Source organism: Orbicella franksi, chromosome 10 (assembly GCF_964199315.1).
Source record: "Orbicella franksi chromosome 10, jaOrbFran1.1, whole genome shotgun sequence".
Taxonomy (NCBI): domain Eukaryota; kingdom Metazoa; phylum Cnidaria; class Anthozoa; order Scleractinia; family Merulinidae; genus Orbicella; species Orbicella franksi.
In genome coordinates, this window is record NC_138154.1 from 10237613 (window position 1) to 10250680 (window position 13068).

At 37.4% G+C, this 13068-nt stretch overlaps 1 pseudogene across 1 annotated transcript in view; it reads left to right on the plus strand.

The window, feature by feature from the left end:
* Nucleotides 1-272: 272 nt before the first annotated feature.
* Nucleotides 273-13068, plus strand: part of LOC145500460 (kinesin-II 95 kDa subunit-like) — a 34703-nt pseudogene continuing 21907 nt past the window's right edge. Inside the window, exons 1-7 of the transcript XR_014051073.1 lie at nucleotides 273-2121; nucleotides 5299-5384; nucleotides 6215-6319; nucleotides 7195-7266; nucleotides 10240-10293; nucleotides 11575-11699; nucleotides 12485-12568. The product of XR_014051073.1 is annotated as a kinesin-II 95 kDa subunit-like (transcript). The remainder of the gene's footprint in view (nucleotides 2122-5298; nucleotides 5385-6214; nucleotides 6320-7194; nucleotides 7267-10239; nucleotides 10294-11574; nucleotides 11700-12484; nucleotides 12569-13068) is intronic.

Sequence of the window (13068 nt, forward strand, 5' to 3'; positions counted from 1 at the left end):
AAACTATTTAAAGAATATATCAGTGTAAAATATGTTTGTTTCTGTTGAAATCATTTTTGTTTCTTCCTTGCTCTTGTTTCTTTTGTCTTCTGCACTGGCTTTGCACGGTTTTCCTTCTTTTTCTGAAGATGGCTAATCCAAATCTTCACTTCATTTAAGGAAAGGCAATACTTTTTAGCCAATGTGATAAGGCCGTCTTCCGCTTCAATCATCCCCGTCTTGAAGGCCTCTTCAATAATTATAATACGGAACAAAGCTTGTGTAGGCCTTTGGTTTTCAACCAATCCGCCTCGAATCTGCAATCTTTTCCTTTGAATTCATCAAAGTTTGTCTCCGCGATGATTTATCAACCCCCTTGGAATCAGCGGAACACGTGACATGAAATCGAGGCTAGGGACCAAATTCCTACCCGGTATGAAAGAAATGTACCAAACTAAGATTCAAAACGCACGTGCACAGCCATTGTTCTGCTCATTAAACCTTTTGTTTGGTGTCGCTCTCGTCGCCGTCGCCGTCGTGGTTTGCTAAAACTCCCTAATGAGCAGAACAATTGCTGTGCACGTGTGTTTTGAATCTTGGTACATTTCTTTGCCGTCTTCTGCAAAACAACAACATGAAATGACTAAGTTCTATGTATTTTGGAGAACGCGAACCACAATGGCTAATTTTTGGTATCTTCTTTTGAACTGAACACTGTCGGTGCATGTTTAGCCTGAGCAAGTTTTTAGACCGATAGGCGTACTGAACTGATTTACGGAGTTGTGACATTTGAAGGTAAAATATAAATTCATTTTTTACAATGCGTCGTCCCCATCGCCGTCGTCATTGCTAAAACTCTCTATTTCCCAGGAAAAGGACAGGTTCCTATATAAAAAGGACCAGGATGCTTGTCGGAAAGTTTGAAAAGAACCCCTAAGAGGTTCCAAGATCCTGTTTTGTGCGCTTGGCTAAAATATTTTCTGCCCCTAAAAGGTACCAAAACTAAAACAACAATTTAACTGACACTGACTTTTTTCGGCGCAAAACCTTAAAGGTGCTGCGAAAACTCCTGCTGAGGACCTCTTGAGGCTGAACACTAAGAGGTACCAAAACTGTTTTTTAACCCCTTAAAGGTACGACGAGCACCCCTGTGTTCTTGACATGGGGTCCCTTCCCCCGGGAATTATCTCGTTGAGAGTCAGAGTTCACTAGTTCTAGCTCGTTTACAAAAGAAAAATCTTCCGTTACAATATGCTGCTATTTTAAATAGGACTCACTGTATATAAATAGTGAATGATTTTGTAGCTCCTTGACTGAGGCGAATTCAGCGCCCATTTGTTTATTTTGTTCTGTCCTTCACTGGACATGGTGGCTTTTTCAGTTGGGCCCAGACCACACAAGGCGGAGAAATTTGAAAATGCCACTTTATTTCTACGGTTAGGCCTACCGTCCACACTAATTCATCACACAAACGGAGCTCTTCAAACCGGAGGAATCTGAAGACGCCGGTTTTTTGTTTCCGTGTGAACAGAAAACATTTGAAAAAGGAGCTTTTCGAAAACGATGGCGTGGCTATAATCATGTGATTTCCATGGCCTAGTTTTACTCAAACACATGCAAATCCAAACTGACTGGTGATTGTTGCAATCAGCCAAAAATCGGAACATTTTAACATCTGTCAAGTGACACTAGATAATTTGTCCACTGGGTTTGTTGCAAAATAAGTTTATTTCCAGAGGAAACCTGTAAAAAGCACTGAAAACGAGAATTAACTGTCAAAACTTTAGTTCATCGCGCAGAACGAAACAGAAACTTACAAGATCAGGAGCCCATCACCGATGGGCTCCTGATAGAGGACATAACTGCTATGGTACTCCGTTTGCGCGCTATTATCCGTGGAAGACTGGGTATAGTTATGGCTTGGGACGAGAAGGACTAGAAACTAAATAAGGGGAAAATGGCGGCCGGCTTGGTTCGACAAATGGATGCCAAAACGGAATAGAAAAGACGTGTCTTCCTACCTCAGTGTTAACATTGGTATGTTCAAAGCGAAAACATTCATCTCCTTGACGGTAAACTTGACGTTTAGACTCTACGTTTTGAGAACAAGGCGGTGCTGAGGGCTTGAGTTTAGTCGCCATGGTGAGTTACGAAACGTAAACTGTTGATAATGGAGGACATATATATATATGTATTTGTCTATAAAATTTAAATTGAGCTGATTGGCATTTTATCATTTTCTTGATTTGTTTTGCTGCTTTGTATTTGTTTTTTGTTTTTGTTTTTGTTTTTGTTTTTTGCCGAAATGGAGTGAGACCTTTCAAAGATGACCCTTTATTTTGTGTCAGTGACAGTTGGAATTCAACTGGACGCTTGCTGCGTGTACCCAGGCAGTCGTTACACTGAGAAGCACAAGCTATATTGCAATTGAGCTAAATGTTCTGCATTTGAAGTCATACGAAATCCAATCGAATCGATGTGCTTAAGCTATTCTGCTTTTGATTGCATTTCTTGGAATCAATTAATAGCTTATTACTCGTTTGCAGGTCTTTAGGGCGTGAAATGAGTCAAGGTCTTTATATCAGCCTATGAACGTTTCAGTCTATTTTCCTTAGCCTTTGTGGTTTTTGTTTGTTTGGTTGTTTTTTTTTGCGTTGCCCAAGCAAGTGAGACATTTTGAATTTCAGAGTTATGGTGGTGCATGACATTGAGCTACGAACGCATTTGTCGAAAAACATATACTTATCTCGTGATTTTTAGCCCATTCAGAAGTTAAAGTATTAGGAAAGGTGCTTATTTAAATGCTTGTTTGCTCAATACAGATAATCCGTTGCCTAGATAGCCAAAGTAAGTTCCAGATGTTTACACTATTTTCTGACTGCAATGTTGGTGTACCGTGGAGGTACACCAACATGGCGGCTCCATACTGGGCTCTGTAAATTGTGCAAAATATTTCGAAGAATATCTGAGGTTTGGGAAAATGCACAGACTTAAAAATTAGAGAAGTGTCATCTTTATTAATCTCCTATACACAATTTCTTGACTTTATCCACTAAATGGCTTCCGAATAACTTTTTTATTGCATCAGGATTGCGTGACAGTGCAAGTCAAGAATTGTTTTGCTGGGCTCAACATACATTAGTTTCTTTCAGCTTTAATGTACAATAATTCGCTGCATAGGTTTCATTCTTGTAAAGACACATAACTCTGTTACAAGAAAATAGCGAGAGAATATCGGTTAGTTCGATATATTAACTTCGTTATACTTTAGGAAGTTTCTCAGAACATTTTACTTAGGTGTACTCAAAGAGATACATTCGTAAGCAAATTCTCTAACCTTTCGCTCTTGTTGCTCAGACGTTCTTGAGTTTGTGCTAGGATTCTACTTGGTTCACGATCATGTCTAAAAATATGATGACGCTTCTGAAGATGCTTTTTATCAAGTTGAAGAGTTGATAACCCCGGTTGATAGCTCCTTTGGTATAACATGATTCTTGATAATTTCACTCAAAATGTTTGCTCGTAAATTGATCTCTCATAAGGCTTGCAGAGTGACCCATTCCGAAAACGCTTAACGTCCTTTAGTGTTGGTCTACCATGAATGGTACATGTATGTTCGTTTGTGTCTGATTTCATTGCCCTAAAAATCATGGAATCCGTGCTAACTTTTCACGACGACAACTTCCGTAAATTCCATGTGCTGTATGCATGCAAAGGTGACGCATGCGCTTTAGAGACCAGATGGCAATCTGTGACTGAACGAGGGGAAAAAAAAAAAAAAAGTGGAGCCAAAATTTAAACCCAGGCCTCACTGCCTGGGTAAATATACTGTTTTTTAGCACCAGTGCTGATAATCTCAACTACTTGCCTAACATTATTATCATCAATTTTCTATAATTAATACCGAAAGGCATGATACATTTGATATCAGAAAAACTAACTCTAACAAAACCTTTTTCTACTTTCAACATCAATGTGATCTATTTTTCAGTTAAAGTTTTATGTACAGGCTTAGGCTCATTGAACATACATGTACATATATGTACTTGTAAAGCTTAAGGTTACATGTGTTATGTTGCTATGGTACATTGATAAGTAATAGTAATTGGACCGAGAGGAGTGCAATTCAGGGAGTAATCACGCAAGTGAAGCACAAGGCTGATTTGAAATAACGAGCACGATTACTCCCTGAATTGTACAACACAAGGTCCAATTACTAATTAATCGTATCTATAACAAATTTAGGAACTACATGTAATAATGTCTTTTGAGAACTTCTTTTGAGCGAAAATGTCTGTAGCGCTTTTCATAAATTTTGAAAACTGCAGGAAACATCACGAAGGAAGCCATTAATCAGCGTGGGTAATTAAGGGCACAGAATTGAGCGCTAAAGACGCAAGCTGCAAGGGGGGTCTGGGGACATGCACCTTCAGAAAATTTCCAGCAGAAAATTTCCAGCAGAAAATTTCCAGCTATTTCCAGCATTCTCAAATAACTATTTGTAATTTTAAGTATGGTAAAAAAACTCAGTTTTCTGAGGGCATCTTTTGGAGATCTTTTGTTGAACAAAAGACAAAAGAAACCTTTTGTTTGGCTAAATGATGAAGTCACCAAAATGTGGCATTTGTCGCTAGTTGTTCAAAGCGATACAAGTTTTATTATTTGTATAATTACGCTAATCTCTTGCTGTCGCCTTGTTAGCGCAAGCAAATAAGGTGCTGAATGGGCCAGATTCGAGTTTGTTTTGTCATGACACCGGCTCAATACGAGCTCGGTCAATTTTTTTTTCCCGGTCTATTTCTCTACTTCTTTCAAAAATCAAAACATTGTATTTAAAAAAAAAAACCTGTGCTGTTGAAGCTGCTAAAAGGATTCGCTCCAAAAGATGCCGCTTGGAAAACTGAGTTTTTCTGCATAGTATTACGTTATTTCTCAAAAATGAAGCACAGATCAACAAAAACAATTATGCAATGATGCTTTTCATGTCAAAACAAGTCAGTCTGCCAAAAATTGGCTCGATCCTGCAAAAAATGAAAATCACCCCCAAAAAGCAATAATTTTTATACGCCCTTTTTGCACGAAATCCTTCAATTCTTTTAGTGTTCTTGGCAATTATTCTTCATTTAGCTTTAGTCTTTAGTTGATTTTTCAGGTATTTATAAATGTAACACCCTTCTAAAATTTGTTGCTACTGTGATTACTCTTGGTCTGAGAATTAAAAACTTCTGCAGAATTCAAAAGCAAGACATATACATATTAAGTTTATGCTCAGTTAACTACGCAACTGAAACTGGTTGACGTTTGTCATGTTGACTTCAGTCTAGCAAGAAACCAGGTGAGTCTGTGAAGGTGGTTGTAAGATGCCGTCCAATGAATGAAAAGGAAATAGCCCAAGGGCATCAAAGGTAGGGCTGCTCTAAGCTGTGATAAATTTGCAGGTAATTTAAGAGGCCTTCCAATAAGCCAGATCCCTGATTCTGAGAAACCTATATTGGGACCCTCTAATTTATTTTGTGTTTCCGGCTTGTTCACAGTCTCCAGCAACATATAAACTTGGAAACCTGTCTCAATTTAGTAAATTGAGATAGGTAGGTTCTTAAATTTCTATGTTGCTGAAGACTGTGAACAAGCCAGCAACGTAAAATAAATTAGAGGGTCCCAATAGGTTTTTGGAATCTGGGATCTGGCTTATTTGAAGGCCGGGATTCAGGATTTTGCAGGAAAAGAGGGAAGAGATTCAGGATTTAATTTTCTGAATGAATTTCTTTAGTTTCTGAATGGAATTTACGGCTTAAAAGTTGAAATGCATTTTCAAATAACTCACTTACAAACAGAAAACATCACTGTATGCCAGTATCCATGGCAATTCTTTTTGCATGGTAGGACTTTATAATTGTTTTCATTTAGGATTCTCAAAGAATGGTTAAATAGTGATACAAACTAAATGTGATTTTGAAAGGGAATTACTGCATTATAATGGGTGCTAGGTGCTACATGTAGGTTCTGTTGCTATGCCACTCCGACCAATATTTTCTCTCAACTAGCTGCCAATACATAGAGAATGGGGTAGTGTTGTCTCAAAATTGCATTTACATTTATATTAACTTACAAATTCCTGCAGTTACACTGTAACTACACATTATGATGTTTTCAGACTGCTACAGCTGTACATATTCGACTAACTTATTGATTCTAACATGTCTAAATTGTGATGTTATTCTTTTTATGCTTTAAGGATAATTGAGATGAATGTTAAAAAGGGGACAATAGAAATCAGCAACCCAGCTAAGAAAGAAGAAGTGCCACGCATGTTCACTTATGATTCAGTTTACGACTGGAAGTGAGTTAGTCATTAATTAAAAGTTATGTGTTGGAAATAGGTGGATAGCCTTGTACATGTAAAAGCCCATAAGGGTTTCTTCAGTTTCCATCCAGAATAGTTATCCTATTTTTGTCACAATTCATATGGTAAATGATTTTTAATCATGGGCAAATACAATATGTAAACAATCAATCAATCATCTCATTCATACATATAACCCAATTTAAGGCAGCAAGGACTACACGACCACGATCCGACTTCTAAGGGCACTAGGTCCATGTAATGATTAAGGGTTGAGAAGAGATGATGGGAGAAGTCTACTCTAATTTGATGTCATTTAGCACAAGGTTAAATAGCTTGATACTAAGCACATGTACTCTGACAATGAAAGGATGTGGTCACATTGCTGGACAGGCATAAAAGTTTTTGTGCATACATTGTTCAAATATGATTCCTGAATTAACTTATTGGTTCTACATTACAAAGCCCAGCCCTCCAGCAGCTCAATACCAATGAAGAGAACTCCTTAAGAAAGGACTTTGATCCTTAATAAAAATATTGTTGCTGCCCATCTTTAGTGAACAAATAACTTTAATTTATTGCCATGTCATGCAATGTAAACTGTCAAATGTGTGCATGCACTCAGATGAGAAGAAATGTATTGAGTGTCACCATAAATTAGTATTACCCTACCATAATTATTAATATCAACAGTGAAGGCAACTTTTCTCTATTTTAAAAATGTTATGATTTTGTCTTAACTATGTATATACATAAATGGTTTAGGTGGAATTGTCCATTGAATAGGTTATTATAAAAGTTTGCTAAAAACTGCCATAATTACCTGCTGGCATCTGCATTTTAACGTTGCTGTGCTTCTGATATTTATATAGTTCAAAACAGATTGATCTCTATGATGAGACATTTTAGACAGTTGGTGGATTCTGTTCTTGAAGGGTATAATGGTAGGTTTTTTTCTTTACTTTGATTGTGGATAACCAATGGCAACAATAAATTAATTCATTAAAAAAAATCACATATACTTTTATTACTAACAATTAATATTATTCTTTGAGTGGCTTGGTCACACTTTTTTTCAGGTGAGCATTGTTTGGTTTTCCTTCTATTGTTTAATTCAATGTTAAATTATGTGTATAATCAACTAGAGCTCCACTAATGGCCACTCTTGTAAGCTGTCAGCTCTACACCTCTTATCAATTTCCAGTTTTACCTCCTAGTCAAACTCTTTAATTTACACATTCTTGTAAGCAGACATGAACTATTTTGAAAATGTAAATTGGATTTTTCTTTAGTGTAATACCATCTCGTAAGCAGACAATCCATGAATATTTGACTCTTGGAAATGAAATTTGTCTCTAATTTGCAATAAATCAACTTACATGTACATGTGAGTAAGACCTTTGACAGTGCTCAACAGAACAGTAGTGGTGATCGGTTTTGTCAAATCTCCATTTGTTGACGGCAAAGTGAGCTGTCCGTTCACTTGACATTAAAACAAGAGCCTGAAGTGAATTTTTTTTGTGTCACGCTGTGGCCACGTTCATCATGGTCCACTTTCCTTCTTGTTTTTGTAAGTGGACAGCTCTACCTATAGACACTTTTTCCAATTCCCGAGGGACAGTCCCCTTATGAGAGTGGACTAAGTGTATAAAAAGTAGGGTGAGATGAAATTCAAAAAACCCACTTGCCCTTCAGGCAAGCTGTAATTTCATCTTATTAGCCCAAATCTCTGAGGAGCTGGCCCAAAATTATTTTATTTCATAAGGATAATTAAACAATTGAACAAATTGAACAATTTAGTATGCAAAAATAATGATGAGTAATTAATCAATGCGTAAATAATAATTAACATAGTAAATGGTTTGAACCCAGGAGTATCAGTAGTTTGTATATTGTGATTGTCCGGGTGAGGTGCCAGTAGTGGTTGACATCTGTTAAGTGGCATTTGTTCTCAGTCAGTGTACCAGCTTTCCAGAGTAAGTCGTTGAAAATAGTTTATACTGTAGGTTAAGCACTGACCAGGGTCCCAGTCAATGTTGTGGTTTGTCTGTTGACGATGTACAGCAATGTGATTGTTGGCATCACCAAAAACCGACCAATTTGAATAACAATAGACGGATCGAAACCCACCAATGACTGATGACAAACTTTACACGAGTCTTTCAGCCAATAGCATGGCTAAACTGACCAATCATGTTCAATGGACCAGACTTATAACATCATTGACTGACAAAAACTATTCACTTGACTCTGAAGATGACTTCCGCTCAGTTTGTCGCAACGTCAGTCACCAACAACAGTTTTTTTCAGAACTACCCTCACCCGGACGATCACACTATACGAACTAAATAATAATTAATGATACAGAGCTTAGATTCACTAAATCTCTTTGATTTCCCTTTTGAATTAAACCTTATTAAAATAAAACATTTAGAAATACTCAATGTGTGGTTCCAGAAAATATCCATACCCCCCCTGCAGGGAAGGGGGGGTTTCCATTTTGATCCTCCAGGGGGCTTATGGTACTCCCCCCCCACCCCCTGGAATTTCCATGAGTTTTCTACTTGGGTCCCCCTACCCCTTGGAAATTCCATTTCCACAAATAACAAGACTTTTAATAAAGTCATTTATTATAATCCCCTTGGTAATGTCAGTAATAAAATTTATAATAGACGGAGATGCAAGGCGACATATTTTCAGAAACAATTGGCAACCTTGATTTGATCATGCGACGTACGCTATTTAATCGTACATTATTTATGGGGATATTTAATGGGTCAGGATCAAAGCTGCTGGGTAATGAAAGATTAAGGCTCTGAGATTTAATTTTGACAAAAATGACTGTAGAAAACTCTAGATGTAATTACATTTCATGTTAAAAATATGTTTGAAGTAACAACTGACTTAGAAGCACTTCACTCCAAAATGGCATAGCACCTGACTTTTTCTTCATTAAAAGAAGTTTTCATATGAGAATCTAAGAAAGCACTGAATATTTAAACTCTTTTAAACAACCCAGTCAAAGTTCTACTTTTTGCACAGTCAAAACAACATTGATATTGAATTACTTTACAATCAGAAAGTAAAGTCCTCACGCAACATGTTTTTCAAAACAGCTGTTTACCAAACATCGCTTAGATTTTTTTTTCAGGAAAGGAATACATCAATAAAGTCATACTCTTTGTCTTTGCAGTTTGTAAATGATAGTAAATTCACTTTTAAGCCTTAAGTGTTTTTAACGTGCCACACGTTTCATGTACATGAAACGTTCTTCATTTGTTCTATAAATTACCAAATGAAATCTTGGCTACCGCTCCAGCGCTCCTGCTATCCACAGTTAGATATGCTTCAAGACAATTAGACAAATGGGGTTGAATCGACTTTGCTAACTTAAACAAACTATTAACTACATGGATAACAATGAAAATATGTGATAACCTTGTTACGGCAAGCTTTTGTCTTGCACCACCACTGCGCTGTCGGGACATGCGGTCAGGGTAAAATTACCATTTTAATTGATTTCGGTTGCTTAAATTTTACATTTTACTTTAAAAAAGATTTGTATTGCTTCACGTTCTCTGACGCCAACTGTCTGCTAGACACAACGTCTGAAGTTTGCCACTTGAAAAGAAACAACATTATTTCACTCATGTCCACCTCGTGCTTGCCCGTCGGGCAACCTGTGATAAGAAGGCGCTAGCCTGACCGACTGTTTCACTAGTCCCGGGCTATTGGACAGCCTTTTTGTTGCACCCTGAAAAAGGAACAGTACATGTACCTTTTTTCCTCCAGGTCTTTGATTTTTCTCGGAATACATAATTATTATGTGAATGGTATGTGATAAATGTTATATGGAACAAGACTTGACTGTTTGAAGTTACTTTGTGAATTAAAATGTACAGTGTATTCTCTGCTAGGTACAATATTTGCCTATGGACAAACAGGAACAGGGAAAACATTTACCGTGGAAGGTAATGTCAGTTAGAATGATTTGTACATACAGTGTAGTGTCAATAATTATATAAAGCATTTTTAAAATAAATGTGAACAAAAAGCACTTAATGTTTCCCCAAGGGAAACAGTGAGTTTTGTTTCCATGAGACCCTTCAATGAGCTTTGAGGTCAAGAGGGAAACAAAACTCACTGTTTCCTGCAGGACCAGTCATTAGGTGTTTTGTTATACCTTCCAACTCAAAAATTGACAAAAAACTGCAAAGAAAGATGTTTGCTTGAGGCAGGCTGGCTCGCAAATTTGTTGCGGTTTCAAGGATCACGACCTGATCAAGTGCGAGTCCAAACTTCAATTTGTTGTTTCCCTAGGGAGTTAGTGAGTTTTGTTCGCCCTAGGGAGTTAATGAGTTTTGACCCATGACAGGTGACACATTCTCCTCCAATCGGAAAACGTATTTGAGTTGGGAGGTACATTGTATAACAATAGCTCTTATCACAGTCAAGTCTGTGGTCAAATATTCTTCTGTTTAAAAGGGCAAACAAAATTAGGTCAATACTTTAGCAGAATTTACATTTACCTTTTTGCCTCATTTCATGTTAAACTACTAACTAAATAGTAACAGCTGTTTTTGGTTGGCTAATACGGCGCCTTTCAAATGTTCAGCGGCTCCTCCCAGCTTCCGACTACTGCTGAGCACTGTTTCATTGTCTGAACTGTGCTCAAGGATTTGATAACCACGTGCTCGGTAGCTGGGAGGAGCTGCCGAACATTTGATTGATGGCAGCGAGAAATGCATTTTTTTTTTTGTCAATTGAGCTTTGAATTTTTAAGTCCGCATGTTATTGAAAGGCGTGGTAAGCCATGGTAAACAAGCAAGATACACAAGTCTTCCCTCCAGATTGCGGATATTTTACTAGATTTCAATGGTCATTCTTTGCCATGTGAAAAAGCAAACAAAATCTCAATAAGGGAAACACAGTTTTACCTTCAATCACTGGTATGTCAAGTAGAAGATTAACGCTGAAAATAGACAGTGTATTGTGCATCTGTGTGACTTACACTGTACTTATTTTACACAATTTTATAGCTGCACATTTTTGGGTTACCATCATAGAACCGCAATCTAAGCAGGCACAAAGCACTAGGCAGTTGTGTGTGATTCACAATCATACCAGTCATATAAAGCCAATTCTACTAATTTGTTGTCAAACACTCTGCCTTAAAAACAAAATTGACAGCTGGTAACTTATTAGTGATTAAAATTTACAAGTTTAGTTTCTTTATTCTTGTTGCTTCACAGGTGTACGGACAGACCCTGTTTTAAGAGGAGTGATACCCAATTCCTTTGAACATATCTTTACACACATAGCCAGGACAGAGAATCAGCAATATTTAGTCAGAGCTTCTTATCTTGAAATGTATCAGGTACACTACACTGTACTTCAGCTCTCTTGTAGCTGTTCCAGATACATTGTAAAAGAGAATTGTGTGTAAGGTAAAAAACCTGACCAGCTGACATGCTAACTGATGCTGCAAATTAATTGTATGACTAACTAACTTATATTACATGTAAGCGAAGAATGATCATCGCAGTTAATTTTCCAATTTAAGCAATTGGAAAGAAGAAGCCACAGGTTTGGAGGTCATGAGTTCGAATCCCATTGAAGCCCTGATTTTTTTCAGGCTTCTTCTTTCCAATTGCTTCAATTGGAAAATTAACTGCGATGATCATTCTTCACTTTCATCTACAACTGCAGTTCATATATGAATTATTTCATATAAACTTCACATTATATTACATGTGCCTTTTTGATCCTTTTGAAATGTCTCCCCAGAGGAAACTTTTTTTCCAGGATCCTGATAAGATAACTAGTACATGTATGTTGAGATCCTCCTGTGCAATCCCATGTAAGATCCTATGCAAGATCCTCTTTTTATCTGTAGGGTCCTGTCTAAGATCCTGCACAATCCACGAACTAAACATCATAATTTATAGCGTAATACAGCCCTACACCTCCTACCAGATCCTTTAGGGTTTCAACTAGGCTTGGCACCTTTCCTTTATCCTACTTTTGAAAACAATACATGCATTTTATATTAATAAGTTTCCTCTTCTTCTTTCACTTTTCTTATAATAAACTACATTGATAGTAACAAAGTGTACATGTACATGGCAATAAATGATGTACACTGATTTTTGGCATTTTAAGGAGGATATCAGAGACTTACTATCAAAAGATCAGAGTAAAAGACTGGAACTTAAGGAAAGACCAGACACTGGTGTTTATGTCAAGGTAATTAATAAATAATTGTTGTTAATACTATTACATGTAGCTAAATAAATGTTACTGTTCCTTCCTTAATAGATCTGATGGCCTCTTGATCAAGTGGCTCAGGTTTGTCAGCCCTGGCTGGGGACATTGTGTTGTGTTCTTTGGCATTAAAATTACTCTCAGTGCCTCTCACCACCCAGGTGTATATACCGGTATGCATGCAAATGGTAACAACAGTGTGTCATGCTGGAAGGAGAGGGGTGGGGGAGGGGTGGTGTGCGTAATAGACTAGCATCCCAACCACAGGGTTGTCATTATGGGCCATAACCCGTAACACTGGTTACAACTGAGTTTGTTTGATAGGCCCTTGATGTTATGGGTGAAATTGACTTCTGTTGATACAATTCACCCACAAAGCAACAAGGTTGCTATGGGTGTGAAGATCAAGGCGACAGGTGACTCAAAACTTAATGACAGTCCTGATTTGGTTGAGAGCAGAAATACTCACTGTTTTGCTATTG